Source organism: Tupaia chinensis, unplaced genomic scaffold (genome assembly GCF_000334495.1).
Source record: "Tupaia chinensis unplaced genomic scaffold, TupChi_1.0 Scaffold000062_1, whole genome shotgun sequence".
Classification (NCBI taxonomy): Eukaryota; Metazoa; Chordata; class Mammalia; order Scandentia; family Tupaiidae; genus Tupaia; species Tupaia belangeri.
The window spans coordinates 1,004,168-1,018,610 of NW_006159520.1; the positions used below are offsets into that span (position 1 = coordinate 1,004,168).

General features: G+C 43.6%; 1 pseudogene; it reads right to left on the minus strand.

The window, feature by feature from the left end:
* Positions 1 to 10,668: 10,668 nt before the first annotated feature.
* The window catches only part of LOC102499947 (spliceosome-associated protein CWC15 homolog pseudogene), a 5,021-nt pseudogene continuing 1,246 nt past the window's right edge, over positions 10,669 to 14,443 (minus strand).

The following is a 14,443-nucleotide window of genomic DNA, read 5'->3' on the forward strand; positions in this document are numbered from 1 at the left end:
GAAAAACATGGCGGGCCTAACTGTTCACTTTTCCCTGGCAGCGCTAGGCGAGAATCCCCTCCCTGCCACAGAGGGTATAATGGCTATGTTGCTGGACTCGCATGCAGTCTACTGTAGTTTGAGTCCTGGACCTGGTGGCTTAAAGTCATGTCAGGCATGTGTGCGTACATGACCAAGATCTCAAGAGGAGACGAGGAGAAGGGATTGTGGCGTGGCCATCCCCCCAGGGGGTGATTTCTCTCTTTCTGTCTCCCTCTGTCTCGCCAGCGAACACAAGTGCCCTATAGCAAAAACCTCTTCAAAAAAAAAAAGGTCCACATGGGGCCAGCAGGTGGTGTAGCGCTGCAATGTTGTATTTCCCACATGGCCAACTGTGGTTTGAGCCCCAGACTGAGTGGCTTGAAACTCACATTGAGGAATGTGTGCATGCATGCCCAAAATCCGAACAGGAGGATAGAGGAGAAGGGATTGTGTTGCAGCCATCCCCACCAAGGGGTTATACCTTACTTCCTCTCTCTCTGTCTTTCCATGTCTCTGGCAAGTGCATGCACCCTATAGCGAAAATCTCTTTAAAAAAAAAAAAAAAAAAAGGCCCATATATTACATAGAATGGAGAACATTGTTGTGCAGGAGAGTTATATGGGAACAATATACCTGATATTAATAGATACAGACCTCGTTAAGGCAGAATTCTGTAAGTGGATAAGAGAAAAGGATGACTATTTCCTATATTTTACCTACTCTGAGTGCCAGAATCTTCAACAACGAGGTGTGTCTCAGTCCATTCTGGTTGCTATAACAAAATGCCTGTGTTTTATAAATCCTGGGTCATTTATAAATAATAGAAATTTGTTTCTCATAGTTCTGGTGGAAAGTCCAAGACCATGGTACCAGCAGATTTAGGGTCTGGTGAAGGCTGGTTCTCTGCTTCATAGGTGGTGGCTTCTGCTATGTCCTCAGGCAGACATCGGCATACAGGCCAATGGGGCCATAGAGTCCATCGAGATGATGTGACTTTGGAAGGCATGGGCCACTTCTTCCTCAAGTTGGCAGAGGAGAAGCATGAGGGCACAGAATACCTCTCAAAGATGCAAAACCAGGGCCCAGCAGTGACATGGTGGTTAAGGTACTAGACTACCACATAGCTGACCGTGGGTCGAGTCTTGGACCTGGAGGCTTAAAAACCCCAGTGGGTGCATGTGCATTGGAGCTCAAAATCCCAGGAGAAGAATGGATTTCAGTATGGCCATCCCACCTATGGGGTGATTTTTCACTTTCCCTCTCACTGTCTTTCTCTGGTGAACATATGCACACTAAGGTAAAAAATCTGAGGGAAAAAAAAAAAAAAAAGCAAAGTCAGAACTGCAGCCATGCCCTTTTTCAAAGCATGCAGAAGGCATTTCAAGGTGAGGGGGTGAAACCATTGGCCCAGTGGAAGCTACACCGGCCCTGGAGATGAATCGGAACGAGACCCTCTTGGATCTTCATGCCCTGTGTTCTGCCCACATAGACTCCAATCTTTGTGACTTCCTAGATGATGAGGCAAAACTCATTAAGATGGGGAAATCACTTGACTAACTTGGACAAAGGTTCGCCCTGAGGCACGGTTAGGGCTCCCAGGGCCCCCAGGGCCCAGCGGCCTCGAGGGACCCCCTCTGCTATATCTCCAGGTATCAGGGTTTCTCCCTGGGCCCCTCCCTTCAGCCATTAAACAGCTCTGTAACCATCCTGGAGCCCTCTCCAAGCCTTAGACCAAATGGAAATAAAACTTTTTGAAGAAAAAAGGAAGTTTAACTCTGACAAAATATAATGACAAAGGGATTTTCTGGGAATGGCAACCCACCTTCTACTGAACGCACTAGAAAGGGATTCCTGCATCAGTCTCACGTTCTGCCTGCTGAGGAAGCTGCTGGTAACCCTTAACCAGTGCAGATGGGGAACAGCCTTTGTATGGGCCCATCTTCCTGGTGCAAATTACTAGTGCTGTACAGGCCTAGATCTGTGGGCTTTGTTCAGGCATCAGAGAATTAAGGTTTGGTCTTCATAGTACATGCTTATTTAAAGACGGCCTTCAAGAATGGAAGTTTTTCTTATTAACCTGAATAATCTTGCAGCTTCAAATGGCTACCATGGGCAACTGGCTCCTCTCTTCTTTGTAGCTGGGGACAAGGGAAGTTCATTCTGTTTTCGTTTGATATAGATATGGAAGGCTTTAATATCTAGTTTCCTTATCAAAGTCTTTTCCTGTTAGAAGAAGCTTTTGTGCAACACCTTGCTGCTTCCTCCAGTCAACAATAGCACAGAACCTCTCTTTAACTGATTTACTTTCCAAACTGTATGGTTATACTGTAAGCAGTAGAGGCCTAAAGAAGCTGTCAGAGGGACCTCGACTGGTTTCCTTTTACCCTTTCTAAAGATGATGGTGATTTCTATAGTCCAGAAATGCTTCGGTTCCCCAGCTATAACAATGTATGAATGAACAAATAAATGTAAATTTATTTAGCTTTTCACCAAGATGGCGCCAAAAGCAAAATGCCCCTTTCAAAAGCCAAAGACTTTGAAGGCCAAGAAGGCAGTGCTGAAAGGTGTCCACAGCCAAAAAAAAAAAAAAAAAAAAAAAAAATATCCACACATCAGCCACCTTCCAGGGGCCCAAGACACTGAGGCTCCAGAGGCAGCCCAAATGTCAGAAAAGCACCCAAGAGAAACAAGCGTGACCACTATGCCATCGGCAACTTCCCTGACCACCAAGTCTGCCATGAAGAAGATAGAAAACAGCACACTCGTGTTCCTTGTGGATGTCAAGGCCAGCAAGCACCAGAGCACACAGGCTGTGAAAAGGCTCTATGACATTGATGTGGCCAAGGTCAACACCCTGATCAGGCCTGACGGAGAGAAGGCATATGTGCAACTGGCTCCCGATTATGATGCTTTGGATGTTGCCAACAAAACCAGGATGATCTAAACTGAGTCCAGCTGGCTAATTCTAAATGCACACTTTTTCACCATAAATAAATGCCTGAGGGAAGTGAAGATACCCAGGTATATATTCCCCATCTTTAATATTCTGGGGTCCACATCACTGCATTCAGGGAGCAGGAGTTTGGAGCTCACTAGTAAGGACTGATGCTGGACCCTGAGCCACATAGAAAGCTTGAACAGCCTACCCCTCAGATGCTCCAAACAAGAGTGCATATGCTTGGTAAATTGCCCCTGCTGAGATGTTAAGTGGAGCCCTGCTAGTTCCCTAGCCTTGGAAAGAAATACCAATGATAGCATCCTAGCAAGCTTGGCCACCAGAACAAGCAGGTGACCTAAACTTGGAACTTCCAGTAGCTCCTCTCCACACGTGAACATCTCTGTCAATATGTGCCCCGCGGTTCTCCCAGTGGGCGTATTTCAGAGGTTTTGGTTAATCCACAAGGACAAAACTCTACCTTGTTCAAAGCTCCAGGGAGGATTCAATCAGCAGCTCAGGATTGGAATGGCTCTTAAAGGTTTGGTGGGATTCAGACTTTGTGCTTTGAGATTTCTCGGTCTAAAATGCCACCAGGCACCTTCGCTATAGCAGCAGGTGAAGGATGGAGAAACATTTCATTTGGGCCGAGGTGAGCGTGTGAAGGAAAAGAGAGGCGAGAAATAACTCCCTGTGCCATCAGGAATGAAGGGATGTAGGCTCCAATGGAGAAGGAACAAGCCAGTGAGGATGAGGGTTCTGGGATGGGTCTGGGGAGGGCAGCATGGAGCCTCAGACCTGTGACAGTGGCAGGCTGCAGTGAAGGCTGACGAAGAGAAGCAGAAAGCGACCCATGGAGGTGTCTGGGCCATAAACCCGAAGCAGGAGAGGCCTTGGAGCAGCCATGACCAGTGAGCGCCAAGGGAATGGGAGGCAGCTACTGGACAGATGCCCGCCTGAGCCTTCCTCTTGGCCGGAGGCAGTCACAGCTGAGCAGTGAGTCAGCACCAGGCAGTCATTCATCTTTTTTCGAAGCCAAGTTTCTAGTTATTTCTGAAAAAAAAAAAAAAAGGAAAAAAAAGAAAAGAAAAAAAGGTCAAGGAAGAATTGCCTTTTCTCCCTTTAGAACTGATGTGAGTTAACCCATTATGTGTTTTACCAGTAAAATCAGGCATACCTCAAGAGCACTGTGGGTTTGGGGGATGAATATTGCTTTCATAAATGTTGCCCATCTGTGATACTGCCCCCAATGGTACTGGTGCCAAAGGATAGATGGAGTTTGCCCAGCAGCAACATGTGGGGCCTGTCAGTGCACTGCTGCCCACTATAAATACATTCTCCAAAGCCAAGGGAGGGCTTTCACTTGGAAAGTGAAAGAGGCCAGCATAACGGGCCAGAATGGGGACCAGCAGTTGGTGTAATGGCTATGTCGCTGAACTTCCATGTAGCCGACCGTGGTCTGAGTCCCGGACCTGGTGGTTTAAACTCACACCAGGCACGCCAGGTGCGTGTGCATGTGGTGTGTGCCCAAAATCTCGAGAGGAGAATGGAGGAGAAGGGATTGCGGCATGGCCATCCCCCCTGGGGGTGATTTCTCGCTTTTTGTCTCTGTCTCTGTCTGTCTGTCTGGCGAGCGCACGCGCCCTATAGCAAAAACCTCTCAAAAAAAAAAAAATGAGGCCAGAATGAGCCATCTCACCACTACTCATATTTCGGTAATACATGAAAATGATTTCGGTGCCATTTACTGTTCCAGCAGGCCCTTTGCTACACCCGTAGAGCCTTGTCTTATCTTCTGATGGCACAAAACTACACATATCAGCCTCCTCCCTCTCCTTTCCTAAAAGCCACTATCCATTTTTTTGAGGCAGCACCTCCTTAAATGAACCAATCATGGATTGTAGGCTTTATACTCAAATATCAGGGCTCGAATTCTGGCTCCACCACTTACTGGCTGTTACCGTTGGATATGCTCTTAATTCCTTTAAGCTTCAATTATATCATTTGTGTAATAAGAAATAGCATAGTACCATGGAGGCCTTGTGAATGTCAAATGTAATCATCTGTGTAAACCACTTACCATGGTGGCAACAGCAGGTAGCATGGTGGTTGAGGTGGCTGGGCTCCCACATGAGTGACAGTGGTTCAAGTCCCAGACCCGGTGGCTTGAAAACTCATGCCAGCTGTATGTGTATGCGGGTGCCCAAAATCCCAGGAGAAGAATGGAGAAGGGATTGTGGCATGGCCATCCCAGGGGGTGATTTCTTTCTTTTTCTTGGAGAGGTTTTCACTATATGGCGCGTGTGCTCACCAGAAAGACAGAGAGAGACAGAGAGATAGAAAGCGAGAAATCACCCCCCACAGGGGATGGCCATACCGCAATCCCTTCTCCTCCATTCTCCTCTTGGGATCTTGGGATCTTGGGCACGCACACACACGCGCCCAGCATGAGTTTACGCCACCGGGTCCAGGACTTGGACCGCGGTCAACTACGTGGGAGTCCAGCGACATAGCCATTACGCTAACTGCTGGTCCCCCAGGGGGAGATTTCTCACTTTCCTTCTCACTGTCTCCTTCTGTCACATGCTTGCGCCCTATGGCAAAAACCTTAAAAAAGGAAACAAACACATACCATGTTATCTGATGCACAAGTGCCCAGAAAATATCATCATCCCTGTCACCATTATCATCTCTATCACCACTATTGCTGTCACCACCCTTACCACCACCACCACCATCTTCTGTGTAATTATTCCCATCACCACCACTTTCAGCAGCAGCAGCAGCTCAGGTCTTCTCCCGCCAAGTCAGACTATGCCTGCTCTGTGTCTTCCTCCTTCAGGTTGCTGCTTTCCAGAACTAGTCTCCTAAGCCAACATATGTTAAAAGTAGAGGATTTGGACAATGCCAGGACCAAAAAGGAACATTCTTTCTTCTTTTTCTTCTCTCCTCTTTGTCCTTCCTCTTTCTTTTTTTCTTTTTCCCCCTTTTTCTTCTCCTCCTCTTCCTGCTAGTGCTCTACTCCATCTCCTTTTCCTCCATCTCGTCTCTTCCTCTCTTTATTTTTTGAATTTATTGCCAAAGAGCATACGTGCTTTCAGAGACACAGAGAGACAAAGCATCCCTAATGGGGCCCGGTCAACCTCTCAATCCCTTTTCTTCTATTTTTCTGTCTCATCAGGATCCTGGGCACACACACACAATTGACATGTTTTTCAAGCTGCCATGCTGGGATTCAAACTTCAGTTGGCCATGTGAAATCAGACTCCCTACGCACGGTGCTTAACTTCTGAGCTATGGGGTCAGCCTAAGAAGGAACATTTTTGACCTAATCATTTAGACTATTTCAAACCACACAACACAGGCGAAAGAAGGATATATATTTATTATACCATTGTTTTGTCTGACGGAAAGATGTGATACACAGTAAGGGCTGAACATTTTGGCCAAATAAATGATTTCTGTAGCTTTTCTGACTAGCACACCAAACCAAATGCTCCTTTGTATCAGGTGGTTTGAGTGTCTAGCCTGTTTGAAGCAGGAAATCTTCTCTGGAATCCAACCTAGTGTAGGAGATAAGAAATCCAAGTGTAGCATCATGTGGCAATGCTACCATTCAGATAATAATAAAACCACAACGGTAAGGACAGCCTCTATTTATTGAGTACCCACTATGTGTCTAACATTAAGGTAGTCAATACCCATATCACAGTGCATTTAGTCTCTATACTAACTTTTCAAAGAAGGCATTATTACCTCAATTAGGCAGACAAGGAAACTAAAACAAAGTGGTCACTGTCACTCAGCAAATGGCAGAGCTATTTTAAATTCAAGTCTGTTTGACTCCCAAACTCCTAATCCTCACTCAGCGATTGGGAGACAGAGGTGGCTTTAGAAGAGCAATGGAGAAGTGATCGATTTCACTAAAGAGGGAAGTGAGGGAAGCATGACAGAAGAGATGAGTTTGACGTTGTAGACTGAGGAGTTCCCAGGTCAGCAAGGAAGAGCACTTCAGCAAAAGAAGCCACATGAACAACCAAATGGGAGCGTGTTGTATGTGGGAAGGGGGTGCCACAGTGTGATGACAGCAGGGAACACACGCACTGGGACTACCCTTGTGTATCTCTACCCCTGGAAGCTGGCCGATGTATCCCAGCACTAATATAACCACTTCCCTCTACTCCCAGTCTCCCGTGTGTATGACATTGCTTTGCCCCACCTGGTGCTACATTTCCCATCTATTCTTGCTGTCCTCAGTTCCCAAAGCTCTGTTGCCTAACATTTCATACTTCCAGGCTGAGATCAATCCCTGATATCCTTTCCTGATCATCATTGATTCCTCCTACTAATCTGCTTCCTGGTGCACAGGACAACCAGCCCATTCAATCTAACTTTAGACCAAGGACATTTTCCAGGTGCTCTCTGAGTTTCCCAGTCCTAGAAAGGGGCTTGGACTTGACTTTATAGGCCAGAGGATCTTAACTAGGGAAACATGGGTAGGCAACATGGAATCACAAACCATTAGAATTCTACGCAAAATATTGTAACTGAATTTTTTTGAAGAATTATTTTATTTTACTTTATTTATTTAAATTTGACCAGAGTAAGAGAGAAAGTGAGAATGCAAGCCACCAGGTCTGGGACTTGAACTGCAGGCGGCCATGTGGGAGTCTAGCACCCTTAACTGCCACACCACCTGCCAGGTGTGTAGCTGAATTTCTAAAGGAAAATGAAGCTTTCATTAGAATTTGAAAAGAAGATACTGTATCACTTTTTCCAAAGTTTAAATGCTATAGAAATGATGAGTTATCCAATCAGTATATGTTGGGTTACAGAAAAGTCATGACACATTTTTGCATAGAAAAATACATGACTTTTCCAACTACCCAATAATATGAGGTATATGTGGTTATGTAAATGTTCTAAGATTAAATAAATTTGGAAGCTTGATAGTGCCTCTGTGGTAAAACACAATGTTCTGCAAAGCTGACTCAATAATAAGGTGCCGGGTTCATGTCTGGAGATCTCCTTGAACATGCCAGGCACACATGTGACCATGATCCAGGACTGAATAAGACTAGGAGTGGATCACAACATTAAGGTCCTGTTGAGAGAGTGCTCTCTCTCTCCTCTCTCTCTTTGTTTATCTCACTCATGGGAAAATAAATAAAACTTAAAAATTAAGTAATTTTTAAAAAAAGTTTTGCCATAAGGCATGTATGTTCATGAGAGACATAGACAAACACAGAAAAAGAGAAAGTGAGAAAACCTCCCCCTAGGAGAGATGACCATGCTGCAGTCCCATTTCTTCCATTCTCCTTTTGGGATTTTGGGCACATATGCACACATGTATACACACCCATCATGAATTTCAACATCATCTGCTTGCCCAGAAAATTAAGTAAAATTTATCAGTTTCTCAATTTCATTAGCCACATTTCAAATATGTATGTGGATATTGACAGAACAAGTTATAGAATATTTTCATCATTGCAGAAAGTTCTGTTAGAGTGTTGGCATAGGTAATGAGGAGTCATTGATAAAGTTAGAGAGAGAAATGACCTTATCAGATATCTGATTTGAAAGCCTCCCTTAGTAGCAGAAAAGAAGACAGACTAGGGGAAGGAAAAGCCCTGAGTCAGAAATACCCATTGGGAAGAACTGATCTTGGGCGATATCACTGTGAACAGAGAGGAGGTCACAATCTTGAGAAATGTTTCAAGCACTTGAAGAGAGACTGACAGGGGATAGAGGCAGAGAAAGGAGTCACAGACAATCTAAGCTTTCTTATTTGAAGAGTGAAGAATTCCCAAACTGACTCTTGTCTGTTCTCCTCTACTGCTCCTCCCATTCATGTTGAACACACTGGGCCAGGTCCTACATCAAGGCCTTTGCATTGCTGTTTCTATCACATGGAAAATTCTTCCATTAGGTTTTAAATGTCTCCCTCCCTCACCCCTCCTTCACCTTCCTTCACCAGCAGGACCAACCTGGAGACAATGGGACAGTGAACATCACAGGAGCAAGTGTGATGGTGAGGAAGATAATGAGTCACTCTGTATGTGCTGAGTGTGAGGAGTGTAATAAAATGCTGAGTCATCCAAGATCAGTAATGCCTAATCCCTTAAGAAGGGCCAACAGTCTACTAACAGGCCCAGGTGAGCAGCAAAACTGCTTGCTCACTCCAAGTACCCAATGTCCTCAATCTTCAAATCTTCTCTCATGCAATGTCCTGATAAACGTATAAACTCTAAGTTCCAGGCCCAGCCACCTTCATGTAAGTCTTAAGTGCAGCTGTGTGAATATGGAGCCACAGGGTGGTCCAGATTAGATCCTGGTTGACCTGAAACTGGTGGGAGGATTGAGGCATGGCGAGACCCTGCTCAGGGTACTTGCATCTCTCTCTCTCTCCTTTCTTATTTTCTCTCAAGAAATAATTTTTTTTTAATTTCAAAAAAATGTCTAAGTCCCAGAACACTAATATGTTAGCCAATCCAAGTGATTTTTCATTTTAATATGGGAAAGGGTCTTAAGCCATTAGATCGAATCTTTAATAGCAGATTTTTATCTATCAATGACAAATCCGATGAGAGCACAATTCCCTACTGTCTCTACCCCCCAATACCTCATAGATGGCTTTCCGATCTCCTTATAAATTGCCAAACCAATATTTGAAAGGCATTTAGGAAGTGTGGACACAAAAATTCTTTGTGACTAACTCCCCATTGCTCAGAAAATTTAAGTGGATCAAAGTTCCATCCCCTCACCCTCTGAGTATGTGGGTAATCATTACCAACATTACAATGTTACTGTATAATGTGAAAATTTCCAAATAGAACTAAACTCAGATCTATAAATATACATGATTAAGGCTTCAAATATAGCACTGCTTTATTTTCATGGGGGCTATTTCTGTGTGGTGATTGCCTGGCTGATTTGCAATTTCAGAATACAAATGGCTTTTCTCCATAACTAATGGAAAACTTGGCAGGGTGCTGCACATCCAGGCCCTCTCTGTGAAAAAGTCTGATAAACAGTGGTGAGTGCTCCTCTTCTGAATTATGTAAACTGGGCTGACAAGAGGCAACAGTACAACTCCACATCCTGCTAAGATAAAATACTGTCTGATTTCTCCTTTGGTGCTAGAGGAATACTGACTCTTCTAGTTATAAGTAGCAAAAGGATCATGCACACATATCCCTATTGTATTCTAAATTAAATACACTGTGGTACGAACTAGAAATAAATGCCATTGGAGATTTCTCTGACCTTGGATTCATAAGTAATGAAAACATTTTTAAGTAAGAGTGATTAAAATAAATTCATAACTGTGGTGACTGAACCAAAGAGGAACTGCCTGAAGCAAGACCTACGGCTTTATAAACAAAACACTGACTAAAGAGTTTATCATCTCCATCTAATAGAGGAAGAAGTACATTTATGATCTTATGGCACTCTTGATAACATAAAGCAACTTTTTTTTTTCTTTTTACATTTTACAGTCTTTAATTAAGCACATGAAACTGTACTACTTAATATATTTCTCTAGGAACTTCTCATGGAATTCAGAGTTTAGAGTGTCATTTACAAATTTTTTGTCGTCTGATCTTCTACACCTTTTGACAGTTCTTGAAGAGGACAGCATCTGCACAGGCACATGCATGCACACATGCTCACAGGTGCACACACACATGCCAGGCAGAGGGGTGACTCTCACCTACACGCACACATCTGGCCAGTGGGTCCGTGCTTTGGTCAGATGGCAGGAGCCAGCTTTTGTCTAAAAGTAGCCCCTCCTCTCCTGAGCGCACAGGGCACAAGCAAGCTTCAGTCCCAGACACCCAGCCTGCACCTGCAGAGCAGATGGGCCATGTTTGGGGTCAGGTGTGAGGAAGACCCAAGAGTCAGTGGATCCAGTGGTCCTGCCTGTTCCGGGGGGTCCCGTGTATGTGAGATCCCATGTGCATGGGGCTGCCCTGTTTGCCTAGGGAGGGTCCTGGGTGGTGGTGGTGGGGGGGTGCTGTGTGCACCCAGGGCTCTCAGGACCCTGCTGGCCCCGAAAGGGTTGTGAATTCCAGGCAGGCCCATCTTGGCACGGGGACAGCCAGTCCCTGCCATCTCCTTCTGGGTGAGTCCATCTCACTGCAGTCTGTACTTGAACGAGAAAAAAAAAAAAAAAGAGGACATCATCATTCCACCTTCTTTTCACTTTGAACTTGGCCTGAGGCTGGGGTGGGCCCATGAGATTAAGTAGCAGTTTCCACTCAGAATGTCTTCCATTCAAATTCTCTCTTCTTCAGTTTTTTTTTTTGTTCTTGTTTCTTCCTGGCTTGTTCTTCAGCTCTTTCTTTTTTTCTTTTTTTTTTCCAGTTCTGCAAGAAGAGCTGCAGTACCATCATCACTCTCCTCTTTGAAATTTTCATCTTCCTCATCTGTTAGACGGTTATCTGTATTGAGGTTGGGGGCAGGAATCTGGTCTAACCGAGGCTGCTTTGACACTGAAGAGGAGGTTGCATGTTCTCAGGTTGGACCATCCTTAGTTTTCTCTCTGGCAGCAGCTCTCTTTATCTTCCAACTCTCCTAAAGTCACGGTTGCACACCTCTCCAGGGGACCCTGGTAGTATGCATTTTATATTTGTATGTGAGGGTAGGTCTCTGCTTGAATACTGTTTTGAGAGTTAGCTCAAATCACCCTCTCCTCCTCTTCCAGCCCTTGCAGGTTCAAAAGTTGGCCTGGCCCAGCCCTTGCAGGTTCAAAAGTTGGCCTGGCTGCTGTCATCATTTTTTATGTTTGATGGAGGTCCAGGTCAGCAGCCTCGAAATACAAACGCCATTGCAACATTTTTTTTTAAAGAATTATTTAATTTTATTTGTCATCATTATTATTTTCTGATTTGCTACAGGGCATGCACAATTACCAGAAAGAGAGGGGAAAGTTAGAAAGCAAGCCATCAGGTCTGGGACTCGAACTGCATGCAGTCAGCCATGTGAGAGTCCATTACCTTAACCACCCAGCCACCTGTTGGCCCCTGTAACTTCTCTAATATCATCACAGACAATGAAACTCTGAGTCAGACCTTTCTGTGTAAATATTCCCAAAGTGGCTATATAATATAAATCTGTATTATTATTTTACTTCCCACACTCACTGTTAATAACATATTTAATAGTACTATGGCAAGGTAAGGGAATTATGACTTATTTAATTGTCAAAGCGTCAAAGACAGTCCTAAGCTAGGACTGTTTTTTTTTTTTTTTTTTTTTTTTTTTCAGAAGACACATTCTTTACTTGTTCAGATGGGAACATTCATTTAATAAGAGTTCAACTAGACCAAGATTTGCAATGGCAGCCTCTACAAAACTTATCACAATTTCAGTACTGCACTGTGTAAGAGCATCATGCTTTTGAGTTATTTTAAAATAGACTTTTATTCCTGGGAACTGGAACTCACAGGATTTTTTTTTTCCCAACTCCTAAATGTACTAATGCTGAGTTTGTGACAGGAAGTAGAAAACATTTTTATATGACTACTTTCCATTCAGAACTGTTGATGTTTCAAAAAAATGTTGGTAAACTTAGCATTTCAAAAGAGCTTTTTATGTTAAGCTAGGCATCTCCCAAGGAGGTTTTGGGGGCTTTTATTCTTAGATTTCAAGGCAGAGGTAAGTAGGAAGTGTACCATGTTAAGTAAAAGATGGAGGGGAAGAGGTTGTGGGGACAGTTATTTCTGAGGATTAATCAAGAGAGAATTCAATGTCTAATGCAAGGTAACTTCTAAGGGCCTGTGTTAAACGTCCTTATAAAAGAAAAATGTCTTGGGGTGGGCTGGTGGCATGCTGGTTGAAGTGACTGGATCCTACATGGCCAATTGCACAATTTGAGTTCCATACCCGACAGCTTGCAAAACATACCAGGTACATGTGCATGTATGCCCAAGGTCCCAAAGAGAGGGAGACATGGAAGATTGGGGATTGGAGGATAATCATGCCCCACGGCAGGGTGTTTTCTCACTTTCCTTCTCCCTCTCTGTTTGATGAGTGCAAGTGCCCTGGCAAATTAGAGAGGAAATATAGTCCTTATTTTTATATTTGCCTTACTTTTCTCCTATTATTTCTGGGTCACCCTAATTGACTATGTTAATTCTTTCTTCTGAACTCAAACTTTTTAAGGGAACAAAAATTTAAAGAACTGAGAAACCAAGACACATTGGAAATATAAATTCCTCTTTCATTGCATGGTAAGAAATGAGAAGAAAAGCTTAGTGTGAAATTCTGGAGTCTAAAATTAAAATGTAAACAAGGAATGCTCAATGACCTTTTCTTAGGAAGCTCACATGAAGGAATATCATGGTACACTGACATTGAATTTTTATTCATTTGCATTTACAGGATGTTGCTATTAATGCCACATGACACTCAACAAATTACACTATGACATTTTGTACAAATCACTTCACTTCTCATTTCCTCTTCAGCTATGTTACTTCAGCCTCTAGTGACTTTTAACAGGGGAAATGTATTGGACTTTATTTTCTAAAAGGATGTCAAATTTCTTGCTAATGTAATGATGTTGGTTCCCAAACTGTGTTCTGAGAAAAAAGTCATCTAGGATATGGGTGCATATGCATGCGTGCCCCAAATCCTGAGTGAACGGAGAGTGAATTGCAGCCTGGCTAACCCCTCTGAGGAGTGCTCTCTTTCTCTCCAGTGAATACATGCCTCCTATAGCAAATTAATTTTTTTTTAAAAGGAATTCTATGTCTTCAGTCTATTTTGTGCTGCTGTGACAGTATATCATAGACTAGGTAATCTATAAAGAAAAGAGATTCTCACAATTTTGGAAGCTGAGAAGTCCACTGTGTGGCATCAGCATCTGTTGAGGGCCTTTGTGCTGCATCATCCCCTGGAGGAAAGGCAAGTGTGTGCAGGAGAGCAAGGAGCTGGACTTTACCTTTTATCAGAACCCTCCCCCCCCCCGACATAATTTACCCACTCCCACAAGGAAAACATTAATCCATCCATGAGGGGAGAACCCTCATGACCTAATCATCTCTTCAAGATCTCACCTCTATAACACTATCACAATGGCAATTTCAACATGAGTTTTGGAGGTGACATTCAAACTACAGCATATGGTTTATTAAGTTTAGAAAATGCTAGGGTAAGCAAAGTTAACATGAATCTTGCTAGCAGGACTTCTTAGAGCCTTTAATTAGGTGACAATGCATTATGATTCTGCAAGAGAAATAATAATCCATTGGTCATGAAATAAATATTTCAGAGCATTTTTCAAGAGTATTCTATGTTGAGAAATAATGAGACCAGCCTTCTTTGTATGGAAGTACAAAAGTTTGTCTAGCTACTAAAATAAGTGTAAGCCTAATGCAGAAAGCTAAGTGAATACAACCCAACAACACTGTCAGTCAGCAGTAATCAAGCTGCATTCTAAGTCACGCTCCAGGGGACCGAGCTAGGGTTTGTCCCTAG